The following is a 15,769-nucleotide window of genomic DNA, read 5'->3' on the forward strand; positions in this document are numbered from 1 at the left end:
CCTCTGGATGGACCTAACTTTGAAGCTTATTTGTGATGATTCCAGTTAGTTCTAAGGTGGTAAGAATTAAAATATATTATATTTTGTTTTACAGATTCTTTGAAGTTTCTTGCTGGAACTTATTTTTAAATATCCTCAGTCTTTTGTTTTATATTCATAAGCAAATTGATTTCTTCACTCCTGATTCTATCTTACCAATTTTTAAATTATTTATAGTTACCTGTTACAATTAACAAGAAAATTGCACCTGATCTAGTCATAATTTTACGGAAAACTTTGTTTCATCATTCTATGATCTTCTAACTAAATTGCAAAATTTAAATTGGTCATAAAATGTTTTTTTATCTTGAAGAAGTTTAGAAAGAAGAAGCATGTATGAAGAAGCTACTGATACTTTATCTTTTCTTTTCAGATAGAGTGATCATGTATATACAATTTTTATCCTGTGCAACTCCAACGATAAAATTCCTAGGTTTGATAGGGATTTGGGAAGAAATAGTGGATAAGACTTACAGTCATTTGGGATTTAATTAAGTCACATTTTCAGCAGGTGTTCTAAATAAATACAATAACAGTAATAAATATAATTAGCATGCAAGATAGTGCCTGACTAGAGGCGGTAAACATTAGATAGGGTTTGAATAAAGGACTATAAGCTCAGTATCACAGAACTTTAGATAGGAAAGTTACATAAAAAATGTCCTAGTCCAATTCCTGAGTTTTACAAGTGAGAAAATTCAGTTTCAGGGGAAGAAACTGTTTCAGGTTAAATGGTCTGTTAGTGGCATAGTTGAGGCAACATTTTATGTCTTCTACTTCTGATTCACTACCTTTAGCCTCTGTTTTTTCTAAATGTACCAACTGAAAAACAAAAGTGACTACATGTATTGAACTATCCATATAATTATTAATTTAAATAGTACAAGTTAAACCTTGATCTACAAAGTTATACCTGAACATATTTTGAATAGTGTTGTGAATTTTGTAGATCATGTTCAATTATTTATCACTTACTCAAAACTTGTTTCTGTTGTACAAGCCAAGTTATGACAATATAGAAAGTAGAAAAAGAAATGAAGAACATCCACAATTTCTACCATTACCGTACACACTATGCAGTTTTTACTCCTAGTACTTATTCATGCTTACATATTTTCTGAAGTTGTAATGATGAGGTAATATGATCTTTGTTATGTTTTATTTAATTAACATTATATCATGACATTTTCATGTTATTACATAATATTCATAATGACTACTTTAGCAACTGCATAGTATTTCATTGACTTGCTTTGATATTTATTCAGCCATTTCCCTCTTGTTGAACAATTAAGTCACCTCCAATGTAACTATTAATAACACTGCAGTGAATTTCTTCATTCACATTGCTTGTGTATGTTGTTTTTCTTTAAATTATTTTTCTGTGGGTAAATTATAAACTATTGAATTTTAACTGGATATGAGTATTTAGGTATCAGCAGGGCTTATAGCACATTTTGCTAAATAGTTTTCCAAAAAGGTTACATCATATAACTAAAGAATAAAATCATCTAGGCTGTTGATTAAATAGCACAGCCCCACATTTACCAGACATGGACCATGGAAACAACAGAGAAGCCACAGTTAGGACTGGCCTTGTGTGCAGAAGGGTGTCCAGAAGTCTGCAAAGATAATGTACATGACAATCCCTAAAAATGAAGCCCAGTAGTTTTCCTGAAATTTCCAACAATGTAAATTCTCAGTGCCTTTTTTTTTTTAATAGCTGAGGCTGACAGTTTTTTATTTATTTATTTATTTATTTATTTATTTATTTATTTATTCTTGGCTGTGTTGGGTCTTCGTTTCTGTGCGAGGGCTTTCTCTAGTTGTGGCAAGTGGGGGCCACTCCTCATCGCGATGCGCGGACCTCTCAGTGTCGCGGCCTCTCCTGTTGCGGAGCACAGGCTCCAGACGCGCAGGCTCAGTAGTTGTGGCTCACGGGCCCAGTTGCTCCGCGGCATGTGGGATCTTCCCAGACCAGGGTTCGAACCCGTGTCCTCTGCATTGGCAGGCAGATTCTCAACCACTGCGCCACCAGGGAAGCCCTAGTGCCTTCTTAAAGAACTAGATTTTTAATAAAGTCAAGACATTTCTAGACCAAAGAAGGGTAAAGAATTAGCTAACACGTGCAGAGTCTAGTTAACATGATTAACTCCCATTACCAATCATGTACACTTACAGAAAATAGCCTTAATGCTTCAAATAAGTACTAAGACGGAAGAAGTTGAGCACATGAGACTCTTTTTGCCTGTTGAGTGAAAGAAAATAGAAAATTGGACTTAAATCTCTCATCCATCATAAACATGTATTCCCTATACACACACCCCACCCCACCCTCAATCTGACACACACACACACACACACACACACACACACACACACACACACTGGTCAATGAAAAGACCATGCTTTTCTTTTTTTTTTCCCACAGACTTACTGTTTGTTTTCCTCCAAATGGCAAAGGCAGAAGTAGATTGAATTACTTAGGCAGAGTTCTGTGTTAGAACTGTGAAGCACATTTTCATCCTACTTTTTTAATGGAAGGGTTGCTTATGTTTCAATTCAATCTCTGTGGCTATTGCTATTGAGTAAGCCTCTTTACTCCAACCTTCTGGGTGAAAAAAGACCATGCTTTTTAAATTTCATAAGTTCTTTAGGACTCAGACCCAGGACTCCCAGGGCTGTGGTGATTGACTTGCTCATTATTGCTCAGTATTTTTTTCCTGGTATATGGAGCTACACAGCTACCATTTATTGAAAAGCTGCTATCTGCCAGCCACTTTCTTGGATGCTTTTTGTTCAGGATCTCATTTAATCCTCACAACAACTCTATATAGTACCATTTATTTCTCTGTATTACATATGTGGAAATCAAAGCCCAGAATCTTTAAGCAATTTGCATGAAAACACAACTTCTGAGTTATGAGGTGGCAGAGCCAAGATTCACCCTTCTCTGATTGATGCTGTTCTGTGAAGTACCTCTCAGTGCAGCACAGACAAGTTGAGGGGGGCATTTCTACCTTAATATGTTAACATTTCTGGGATATTTTGGTTCTCTTGAGATTTTTCTATTCATAAAACTTGAAAAACCTCTCAGTTACTTCTTTTTCTCAGAATGTCAGTCATACTGGATATTTACTCTGCTATTAAATGTATGTCCAGAAGAATACAAATGGGAACCAAAATAGTGGCCCAAAATTAACTCTGTAATGTTTAATGAAATGTTATAATATTTTGCGTTCAATCTTCATGACTAAAGTCATGACAGATATTCCAAATCAGCAGTTGTGTTGCCAGTGGAATCTCAACAATATTAATTCAGATTTGAACAACCACTCTTGATTTATCTCTTTAGATTCAGGTCCCATAAAAACTAAGGATGAAGTCTCCTGATTGAAGTCTTTAAATTTAATTTCTAAAAAGCAATTAAATCTGATAAAGTGTTTGGGTCTGAGAAATTTTGGCAAAGGCAAAGAATGAAACAGGAATATACCTGTGTCATAACACAGCTACCTTATTGACAATTCTCCTCCTCAAGTAGTTAAGCTGATCTCTCAGCAAATCCATTAAAATTACTCACAAGAATTTAAGTATGTACTATTAGTCAGAATGATCTTGGTACAGAGTTAAAAAATATTATTCCTTTCCCTGCTTTGAAATTTTCACCCAAAGAAGGATTAGATGAACTCTAAGTTTTTTAAGTTTGTAGAAGAATTCTACCACAAATTTAACTCAAGAGGAAAACACTTTAGATGTATGATTAATATATTATTAGTGAATATTTGGGATAAAAAACGTCTCATACTTAGAAACGCCAAAGAAAACCAGTTTATGTCTATTATAGGTGGAAAGATACTGGCCATAAATATATCTTGAACTTTTAACTGTGACAAAAGAAATTTTACTACATATTCTGCCTGCTTTTACATAGGTAGTTAAACTCTATATAATTATATAGTTAGAAACACAGTTATATAACAAATTACATCCTGGGAAAGGGAAAAAACATGATTCCATGTAGATACACACAGCCCTCAAAATTTGCTTGCAAATGGTTTGGCTCTTAAACATAATTTCTCACAGAAAAATATTTCAAATTATAGCCCCTCTCCACCTGAAACCCACTGAATGCATAATTAAGTTGAACTGTGGTTATTATATTTGAGACAGAGCTCTTTCAGGGAGGAAGGAGGCAGAGAACACACATTTACTTCTTTCCTTTAGGGCTGGCTATGAATAAAATATTGTCATAGACAATGTTGATTAGGAATCTTTTATATTCTTTCATCTGTCACCCGAATTTTGCCTGCTGCTCAGTTTTTGGTGTGTGCTATACTCACTTCCTGTTTTAAACTACGCTTATTGGCACACTACCCAGGACCAGCCTACCTCCCAAAGGACTTTGTGCCTCAAAATGATCTCCCTCCCCTCTTGTCCCTACTGCAGTGCCTTCCATGTAGAAGGCACTCAATAATTACTCATTGAAGGAATGAATGAAATAAGAAACATACAAAGTAAAAGAGAAAAGATGTGGTTTTGACCCTTTATAGCCTCTTCACTTTCCCTATAGTTACATTGTTTTCCAAGTTTCATCCGGTTGTTGTTTTGCACAATGGCTCCCTTGGAGGTGAGAGCTTGAGTTCCAACAAGCGTGGTAAGGGTAGGGTGGAGGACAGCCGGGCACATGTTTTATGCAGATTTTTAGATTCAGTGTTAATGGAAGGCTCACCTTATTTTTAAATGATGAGGCTATTGTAAATAGCAAGGCTACAAAGCTCAAGAGAACATGGTGAATCACGATGACAAAAGGTAAGCACACAGTGGTAATATGGTGTAGAGATCTCAGACGTGCTTCACGTGTGTTCCAAGCAGTGATGGCATCTTAAAGCAGCCACATCTCTGTCCTATCCAACACATAGGGAGGCACGATAGAACAGTGCAGCTACAGTGCTTCTGCTTTGCAACAGCGGTTCACAGCCAACGATGCTCAGTGCTCAGTGTAGCTCCCATGGTAACTCGTGGGCGAGGTGCCTCCTTAGGCCCTTCCTGTGCTGCATGCCTATCTCATTGCTAAGCTGCTTCTGGTTGAAATCCCATGCACATGCTCTTGTATGGTCAAAAAGAGACTTCCTCTGTACAGAACTCACTCAAAGCCCGACATGGGCACATGGCAGGCTGCTGGCCAAAATGTGCCCGCTAAGCCGCTAACAAATGAATCATGAATCTGGGTGATTGGAGAGACAAATGTTTACCATGGAATGGTAACAAAAAGTCTGGGCTTTTTGCCATTTAGGAAAGAAAAAAAAAGTATATAAACTTTCTATCCTTTCCTGGATGGAGGTCTAAGGAGGTACAGGGCACTCAGTTCAGTCTTTAGACAGCAAGCAAAGTGACAAAAAATGAGACTTTTTAGAGATTCACAGTGAAATACACATGTATATATATATATATATATATATATATATATATATATGTAATTTTCTTTTTTTGTGATGACTGGTTTGCTTTACCATAAAACAGAGTAGGATGTTGTTATTACAATTTAGCTCTTTCCTATTCCAGCCCTTCATTGTTTAAGGCTATAGGGAAAGCAGGTTGTGCTTAATGAGTAATAACTCATTGAACATTGAATGAGGGCAGAATAAGATAATGTTTATGAGTATAGACTTTGTAGTCAGACAGAGTGGATTTCAATTCCAGACCTGCCACAATCTGGCTGTGTGACTTTTAGGAGGTTACTTAACATCTTCCTCTCTGTAACGGTCAGTGCAGGTAGGCAATATGTGTTAAGCACTTAGAACAGTGCCTGGGACAGATTAAGGGCTCAATAAATGTTACTTGAAGATTATTTGCTTACTGATAGTATTCCTAAAAATTAGTATTTGGAAAATTTTGCACCAAAAGCATTATGGCCAAAGAGCCAAAAATACACACCAATAACATTATGCCCCACTAGACTAAGTTTGCTAATTCCTCTAAGGAAAGTTATTTGAGTAGAAGTATTTTAAATTAACTATTTGCATATTGTTTACTTTTTCTTTTCTGTGTTTTATCAGTCCTTATCACTGTGCCTGGTGAATAAATTATTTTAGGAATGTAGATAAGACAAACAAGAGATCTAAGACAATGGAATGTCTAGTATGTTAACATACTCTATTCCGGAGGGAGAAAATTAAGAAAAATGGTTTCCAGCATATTTATGAACAACTTATTATTGATATTCTGTGGTACATACATACATGCATGCATATATAGCTGAGCTCAGTCTTTGGGACGGGAATGTGTGATCCAGATGTGCTCGTCTTTCCGTTTGGCCTTTTGCTCCCTTTTCCGAGTGGCCTGCGGTGCCTCCATTTCTGCTATCAGTGGCCCTGGCACCTGGAGGACTTCCGGGAAGGTATAAGCTGACCTGAGCTTTGCTGTAATCATAAGCATCTGGATTCTTCTCCATGAATCTCCGGAACTCATTACGTGCTGACTTGTCAGCTGCAACTGTGCATGGTGGCCAGGTCTGGGAGTCCCTAGGTGGGAAAACCCAAAAATGGGTTCAGCTTGCCTCCTGCTCCTCGCAACATCACCCAAGCAGACCAAGGGAAATACTGTCAAGTAGCCAGTGCCAAGATCATTGTCCGTGTACCCCAGAAGGGGTCAGCATGAAGACCCTTACTTACTGCACAGGGGTCTGCCCCTGCCTCTGAGGCCAACCACTGAGCCTCTCCCAGCTGCAGCTGCTGTGCACAGGATGGTGAAGCCACCAGAGCCCAAGGGGGCACTGAGCAGAGACAGAACTCCAGGGTCTAGGGGGCTGGTAGCTAGCCGGAGCTTCAGCATCCCCGTATCTCCAGCTCAGCAAGCAGCCAGAAGCATGTCCCAGAGTTCTGGCTGACCAGGGGACTTGGCCTCATCTGGGGAAGGCCCCAAAGGGGCTGACTGTGAAAAGGCCTCATCTTCTTGAGGTTGCTGGGAAAGAGTCATTTGCACCCCAGCCTCCAGGTCTCGGTTTTTCTCCCTCTTATTCCTTTTTCTCCTCCTCTGCTTGGGCAATACCTCAAATTCATGAAGATCCAGCGTCCCCATTGTCACCTCTACTAGCTTCAACTCTACCTGGGGGCCATCCTCTCCCTCTGACTCTGAACCTAGGGAAAAATTTGCTATGTTAGATCCATCTAAGGAATAAGCAGAGGGTAGAAGGGTGTGACCTGCACCAGATGCATAAGAATGTACGTAGAGAGATAATCCAGATCACTTGAAATAAAATTGTCACCCAAAAAAAAAAATTTCTCCTTCAGCTGCATTTTGCTTCTCTTTGTCTCTCTGGCAAGCTGGCAAACTGTTTGATGACCCCATGTTCAGCACACAGACATTGCAGGTTCTCCAATATCTTCATTCGACTATTCAAGGAGAAGCTGAGAACATCAAACTATTTTCAGTTATGCTAGAAATGCACCAGGAAGTTTCCTACTGTGTAGCAGAGTGGAAGTGATTTATTTTAAATGAGAAAATGAACCATTGGTCAATGGAAAGTTGACAGCTAATAAAATATCTGCAGCTGGGACTCATCTCTCCATGCAAAAGAGATCTGAAAAAGAGGCAAGGGGAATTGAGGTGATTTGGACTACTTATGACATGAACTTCTGACACTCATTCTGTAAAACTAGTAATATGAAATATGGTTTTCCAACTTCAAGGCTGAGTGATGAAGGAAAGAAAAGATGTGAAATGTTAGAAACTTACTTCATGGGAGACTTATTTCAGATACTCTAAAAATATCTGTAGAACCTCAGGTAAAATTTCCTTGTGAGGCCCCCTTCCTTTAGAACTTCTCTTTGCAATCCAAACCTCCAGTTCAAGTACAGTGTGAACTAGAGAAGAGAAAGGTAGGAAAGGAAGATTGGGAGTTGGCTCTATCAAAAACATTCTTTAATAACATACCTGTATCTAATAACTGCTTGACGTTTTAGAGAACTTTTGTTATTATTTATAGAATTATTAATGCTGTGAATGGAAACATCAGCAAGATGGCAGAATAAGAAGCCTCAAACCCTCCTTTCCCCATGGAGATATCAACAATGGTACAAGATCAATTCCCTTTGTGAGAAATCCAGGCACCAATTAATAGGCTGCTTCACCACAGGCAAGCCTGAAATCAGCTGCATCAAAGCTGGTAGAAAAATTCATAGCATTCACTCATCAGAATCCCTCCCACCAGCACAATGCAGCACACTGCAGCATGATCCGAAGGAAATTCCCAACTCCTGGAATCTCCAGGGAGGGGGGAAGGAGGGACAAAAGACTGGAATATACATATAACATTCTGACTTTTGTGGGGGGCTAACAGAGGAATTGGTTTCTTTCTTGCTTGAATATAAACACTGACAGGAAAGAACTCCAGGTTGGGGGCTGCTAAGAACAAAGGTGAAAGTTTGAACTAGCATTGACACTCCTCCTGTCTCAGAATAGAGCAAAAGGGAGAAAACCCCCAACTCCTGGCTTCTCCCTGGAGAGGGAAAGAGTTGAATCATGTGTCCAACGGCTGGCTTCTTTTGGGGGTGGGGGACATGCCAGAGGAATTGGTTTTCATCTCATTTGACTTGGAGTGCTGACAGGACCTGGGATACTCTAGATGCCTGGGGGTCTTTGAGAACAAAAAAAGAGCTAGGTGGCTTATGGCAGCTCCAGAGAACCTGCAGTACCACAAACAGACACCAGAGGGAAAAAGAGATTATGAACCCTTGAAGAAAGAGCCTGCAAAACCTCTCTGATTGGAAATTTATATGCACAAGCCCAGCGATGATACGTCCACAGAAAAGGTTTGAGAGGCCCCCAGAATCTCTATTCAGGCTAATGAGTGAAGGTCTCCTCTGCATGAAGCTAGTCCATAAAGACTGGGAGAAGTGGATGTTGTTTTCAATGTGCAGATTACAACACAAAGTAACCAGTCACATGAAGAAACAGAAAAACATGGCCCAACCAAGGGAACAAAATAAATCTCCAGGTACTGACCCTAAAGAATTGAAAGTATATAAATTACCTGGCAATTTAAGATAATCATCATAAAGATGCTAAAAGCTCAGGAAAATAATACTTGGACAAAATGGTAACAACCACAAAGAGATAGAAAAATAGACTTCAAGTCAGAAATTGTCACAGGAGACAAAGAAGGACATTACATAGTGAAAAAAGGATCAATTCACTTGGGAGAGAGCAATTACAAATATACATGCATCAAACATCACAGCACTCAAATTTAGGAAGCAAACAATGACAGAACTGAAGATAGAAACAGATAGCAACACAATAATAGTAGGAGGTTTCAATACCCCACTTTCAATAATGGATAGAGCAACCAGATGGAGATCAATATGGAAAGAGAAAACTTGAACAATGGTATAGACCAATGGATCTAACAGACATATACAAAACACCCCACCCAACAGCAGCAGAATACTTATTCTTTTCCAGGAACATTATCCAGGAGAGATCACTTGTTAGGTCACAAAACAAGTCTTTACAAATTTAAGAAGTTTGAAATCATATCAAGTATGTTTTCTAACCATAAGAAAATGTAACTAGAAATCAATAGCAGAAGGAAAACTGGAAAACTCACAGATATGTGGAAATTTAACAGCACACTCCTGACAACCAATGAGTTAAGGAAGCAATCAAAAGAGAAGTTAAAAAATATCTTAAGACAAACAAAAATATAACATAATAAAACTTATGGGATGCAGCTAGAGCAATAATAAGAGGGAAGTTTATGGTGGTAAATACCTGTATTAAGAAGGGATGACCTCAAATACACCTCAAGAAACTAGAAAAAGAAGAACAAACAAAGCCCAAAGTTAGCAGAAGGAAGTAATAAAGATTAGAGAAAAAATAAACAAAACAGAGATTAGTAAAAAAATAGGAAAAGTCAATCAAACTAAGAGTTAGTTGTTTGTGAAGATCCATGAAATTGACAAATAATTAGATTAATTAAGAAAAAGAGAGAAAAGTCTCAAATCATCAAACCAGAAATGAAAGAAAACACATTACAATTGATGAAACAGAAATTAAAAATATTATAAGACACTACTATGAACAATTAAATGTCAACAAATTGGATAAGCTAGAAGAAATGGATACATTTCTAGAAACATGCAAACTACCAAGACTGAATCATGAAGAAGTAGAAAATCTGTACAGACCTATAACTTGTAAGGAGATTGAATCACAATAAAAAGTCTCCCAACAGTAAAAGTCCAGGACCAGATGGCTTCACTAGACAATTCTACAAAATAATTAGAGAAGAATTAATGTCAATCATTCTCAAATCCTTCCAAATAATTGAAGAGGAGAGAACACTTCCAAACTCATTTTTATAAGGCCAGCATTACTCTGATGCCAAAGCCAAAGACGTTACAAGAAAAGAAAACTACAGACCAATATCCCTGATGATAACAGATGGAAAAATCCTTAACAAAATAGTAGCAAACCAAATTCAATAGCACATTAAAAGCATCATAAACCATGATCAAGTGAGATTTTTTTCCCTTGGGATGCAAAGATAGTTCAATATACAAAAATCAATCAATGTAATATACCACATTAACAAGAGTGAAGGATAAAAATCACATGATAATCTCAATAGATCCAGAAAAGGTGTTTGACAAAATTCAACACCTTTTCATAATAAAACAGTCAACAAACTAGGAATAGAAGAACATTACCTCAACAAAATAGAGACTATATATGAAAACTCCACAGCAAACATCATAGTCAACAGTGAAAAACTGAAAGCTTTTCTGCTAAGATCAGGAACACGGCAACTGTAAAACAACTACCATAATGTATATTTCTGTCTCAAAATTTTGAGATCAGAATAAATCACTTACAATCAATATCCATTGGAAGTTTGACTTTGATCAAGTCATAGCTATAGCTAAAAACATAGTAAACAAAGATAACTAAACATTATAAATATTTTAGATTAAGCAATAGTTCAGAGGAATAATTTTTGGAAATTCATAAAGTAATAATAATGACCACATCCCAGGCACTTTGCATACAATGCATCTGTTCTTTCAACAGTCATATAAAGAAATTATTTTATCCCCACTTTAGAGATGAGATTGAAACTTAAGGAGGTTAGGTTATTTGTCTAAAGCCAACTGTCTAGTAAATTGCAAGGCTAGAATCCGAAACTACTTCTGTCTACAGGAAGAGATTACCAGCTCAAATTTCAACAAAACTCAATGAGATAATACAAATCTGTGAATCTAGTAGATGTAATGCAATAGGAAATATAAAGTTCTGTGGATGGATATCTCTGCATGATTATTTCCATGTGACTTTACATTTCCAAGTAAAAGAATGAATGGTGGTTTCCAGCTAAAGGTGGCATATTAAACATATAAACGTTTCTTCAGTCATTTAAAAACTTACTAAAATAACAAAATAAACCTTACTAAATGAAATCTACAAGGTCAAAAAGAAATGGAAATGATATGTGAGTAAGAAAACTTGGTAAGCTCAAAAGCAGAGTAAGTGGTAATTGACACCTTTAGGCTGAGAAAACAGATTTTTAAGACAATAGTGGGGAAAACAAAAAGCAACTCAGTTTACACTGTAATGCCTCAGATGACTCAGTAAAGTGATATTGGGTACCTGTGAAAGTGAATTGAAGGTGGAGATGAAAAGAATATTGTTTAAAGGTTTGTTTAGGAAACTACTAGACTTCCTGGATCCTCTCTTTCATTCCATGCAACTACGCTTCTCCCACTCAGTATTTTTCCTCTGGAAAAGATAAAGCAGAAATTCTTTGGGAGATATCAAGAAGAGCTGAGATTTAGGGATCATTACAGATAGAAGAATTCAATGTAAGTTTTTAAACTGAATGTTGAGGCACCAGTTTTCTTCTGCTACATGGCTTCCAGAATACTAGGAGGCAGACTATTACCTCCCAAGCAGAAGATTGTAGAATTACTTTCTTGGGAGTTTGATCAGCCTAAGAGAAAAGCCCCATACATATACAGCCTTCCCCCAATGAAATGGCTTAGTCAGATCACACAAAGAGTAAAGTGCACAGGGAGAACTAAGTTTAGAATCAGTTTATTTGTGTCACAACCTTAACTGTTTAGTAAGAGACAGTAAATGATTGTCAACATTTGAAGAAATCTGCTAGCATAAAAGGCATAAATATTCCAAAAGAAATGGGATAAAAGCAACTTGGATATCCAGAGTCTTTACAGGGAGAAGAAAAGTTTTTTAAAAAGAGAGAATAATTACTGTTGTAAGAGATATGAGAATATGTAGCATTTATCAAATAAGAATAGGGGACTATCAAATAGCAAATGGATTAATAGAAATTTCCTACCCTAAAATTATCCAAAAAATGGAATAAAAACAAAAAAAAGTTTCTGAAACTAAAAGATATGTTTGTAGAAATTTAAAATCCAATAGAATGAATGAAAGATAAAGATGAGAGGGGAAAAAAAAGACCCAGGAAGTATGTAGAAAGATAAAAGAAATAGAATAAAGGGAAAAAAGAAAAGATAATTGGAATATTGATCCAGAAGTTTCAATATTTGAAAAACAACACTTAAGAAAAGAAAAAAACAGAAAATCAAGTGGAAGAGATCATAAAATAAATAATTCAAGATAATTTTTCAAAATTGAAAGGTCCCAAAAAGAACCCAGAACAGTGCTGATACCTGGCTCCACCAAAACACACCATTGTGAAATTCAAAACATTAAGAACAAAAAGGAGATCCTATAAGCATCCAGAAAGAAAACAAAATAGATTACAAAAAAAAAAAAAAAAAAAGGATCCAGAATCACAATGGCTGAGAACTCTTCACTGCAACACTAGAAACTAGATGACAATGGAATAAAGCCTTTGAAATTCTGAGTGACTATGTTAACCAACCTGGAATTCCATATGCAAACAAATTATCAATTTATTAGATGTGAGAGAATGAAGATGTTTTCAAACTTGAAAGATATCAAAAATGTCCTTCATGTATACCTTCTCAGGAAGTTATTGAGAAGACGTCTGCACCAAAATGAGGGGATAAACCCATAAAGGGGAAGGGATGGAATCCAGAAAACAGCAGATCCAGTCAAAAGGGAAACAAAGGGACTCCCCAGGGTAATGGTGAAGAGAAAGACCACGATCACAGCCGTGGACTGGGAAACCAGGCCAGACTAGGGCAGATCAAAAATCTACAAGAGGGATGTATCCACAAAATAAATTGATAAAACACTTGATGTATTTGAACATTTAAAAAGCAGACATAGGTGACTGGGAGAGAGTTTGAGAATGAATTAGTGATAAGTACATAGAAAACTAAACAAATGAAAAATAAGAAAAAATTTACACTCTAGGGAAATAGAAAGTTATGCAAATGGTGAAAAGTAATTGCATTTTCCTATATAGTTTATTTGTAAACACCATTATACATGTATATGCTATTCATAATAATGTGAATACTACTTATTATTTAATTAACCAAAGTTATGATACAGCTACATTGAAAGGCTGAGGAAACAGAAAGTGAATAAGGAAAATGTAGTGACACAAGCTAAATTTTCTTTTTCCATAGTAGAAAGTCAGTATATAATGTCTAAAATTAAAAAAACGAAATTAACACTAGATGTGTTATTTAAGGAAACAGAGATAAGTAGCAAAGGAAATAGACATAAGAATACAAAGGGGCTTCCCTGGTGGCGCAGTGGTTGAGAATCTGCCTGCCAATGCAGGGGACACGGGTTCGAGCCCTGGTCTGGGAAGATCCCACATGCCGCGGAGCAACTAGGCCCGTGAGCCACAACTACTGAGCCTGCGCGTCTGGAGCCTGTGCTCCACAACAAGAGAGGCCGCGATAGTGAGAGGCCCGCGCACCGCGATGAAGAGTGGCCCCCACTTGCCACAACTAGAGAAAGCCCTCGCACAGAAACGAAGACCCAACACAGCAATCAATCAATCAATCAATCAATCAATAAATAAATAAGCTTTAAAAAAAAAAAAAAAAAAGAATACAAAGAAGGTACTTCTGGGAAAGGAAAACTGGTTTGCGTTGAGGTAGACAGTGTACCTCCATTCAATAAAAATAATATAGAACTGTTAACCTATATGCCTGTGTTATTTTGATTTAGAAAAAATAAATAGTTAAAATAAAAATAACAGGGCACTAATTTTATTGAAAGATTAATTGGATTAATAGATATTCTCTACCCTAAGATAAAACATTGTGTACAGCAGTGTCAAGCTGTGGCCTAGTTGAAAGGAAATAAACAAGATATGAACTTCCTGAAAAAGTAAACAAAGAGAAATAAAGAAATATTTCTTTATCTTCTACTGGAGCAGTGATGCTGGTTTGTCTGAATCTTTTTTTTTTTTTTTAATAACAGTACTGCTTGCTTTCCTGGCTGAGTACTGCTTTTGCTGTGGAAGGAAAAGTTATTCCAAGCTGAGTGCTAAAGTCAAAGAGCGGCAGCCTCAAGCCTGCTGTTTTCAATTAGCATGCCAGTCCCAATGGCACGTCCGGCAGACAGTGTTTTATTAGGGGTTGGTCATCTCCTCCTCCGATCCACGTGAACAGCCTGCGGTTCTACATGCTTCCCTTGACCTTCCGGTCCCTCTAGAGTTGTGTGACGCTGGAAGCTGAAACCACAGCTGTCTGCCACTTGACTCCCAAAGCTCAGTCTTCTCTGCTCTTTCCCCTGGGGACAGAGAGGGAAAGCAAGTTGATGGAAAGAGTGTCTCTTCCCTGAGATAAAACAGTGCCTCTTCCTTGAACCAGTTTGAGAACTGCAGTGAATGAGCGGAGATGTGGAAGGGTGGTCGTGTGAATGCTCGGCAGGGGTCAAGTGGGAAATGCTGCTTCTGTCGGCACAGGGCACAGGGTCCTGTTCTGGGCTGGAGGAGAGTGGCCCTTTATGGGTTCAGAGGAGGGCAAGGTACTTAAAGGCTTGGCACATAAGACTCTAAAGAAGGGTGAGTGGACCTGGAATTTAGCCTAAAGAAGAGAATTTGAGGGTGATTTTAAAAGGAACTCTGGAGCAGGAAATATCATTAAATTAGGAATGGGGACCAGATGTTCTCAGTAATAAGAGCACAGAGCAGGGAGAAAGAATGACCTTATAGAATACGGCAGAGCTTCATGATGGTTGTTAAACACTGGAATGGGGTGTCCATGGAGTCTGTGGAATTCTCCACAAAAATAAGACCTTTGTCTAATATGAGCATTTGTGTGTAGCTTTGCCTACAGCAGAAGGTATTAAGGAAACTGTCTGGGGGGTTTGTCCATGAGCATTCTTTGTATCAGAGACTTTCAGATAAATAAGGTAAAAGACCCCTTGGAACCACCATTTATACGCATCCCTGGGCCCCATAGCTATAAGGACCTGAATGAACAGTACAAAGTTGAATTTTCTTCTTTTTCCTCCTCTATTCTCTTTTCATATATGTTTATAAACATATCGACTATAGCGATAACAGGGGAACAACAATCCCTCAATTGCACCCTTTTACTCATTGATTTGTGTTAGAGATAGAAAATTATTTACCTTGATACCATAGTCCTTGAGATAGGCTGAAATTCTATTTTGGCAATTTTAAGATTTTCAACGAGATGACAGCTGATAAGGAGTAATTTTTAGGCTTGAATAAAAATGTTCCTTTTATTTTTTAATTTTTTCCAGCTTTTTGGAGGTATAATTGAAAAGTAAAATCACAAGATATGTAAAG

At 37.4% G+C, this 15,769-nt stretch overlaps 1 long non-coding RNA gene across 5 annotated transcripts in view; it reads left to right on the forward strand.

Moving 5' to 3' along the window:
- The window catches only part of LOC309635282, a 290,386-nt gene that overhangs the window by 194,520 nt on the left and 80,097 nt on the right, over positions 1-15,769 (forward strand). The window contains exon 6 of one of the 5 annotated variants that reach the window (XR_014248719.1): positions 95-13,667. The exons of the other annotated variants lie outside the window; for them this stretch is intronic. This is a non-coding gene — a long non-coding RNA (uncharacterized lncRNA). Of the gene's footprint in view, positions 1-94; positions 13,668-15,769 lie in introns of those variants that run through there. 5 annotated transcript variants of the gene reach the window in all.

The sequence above is a fragment of the Balaenoptera borealis genome (assembly GCF_965194805.1).
Source record: "Balaenoptera borealis genome assembly, chromosome: 9".
Lineage (NCBI taxonomy): Eukaryota > Metazoa > Chordata > Mammalia > Artiodactyla > Balaenopteridae > Balaenoptera > Balaenoptera borealis.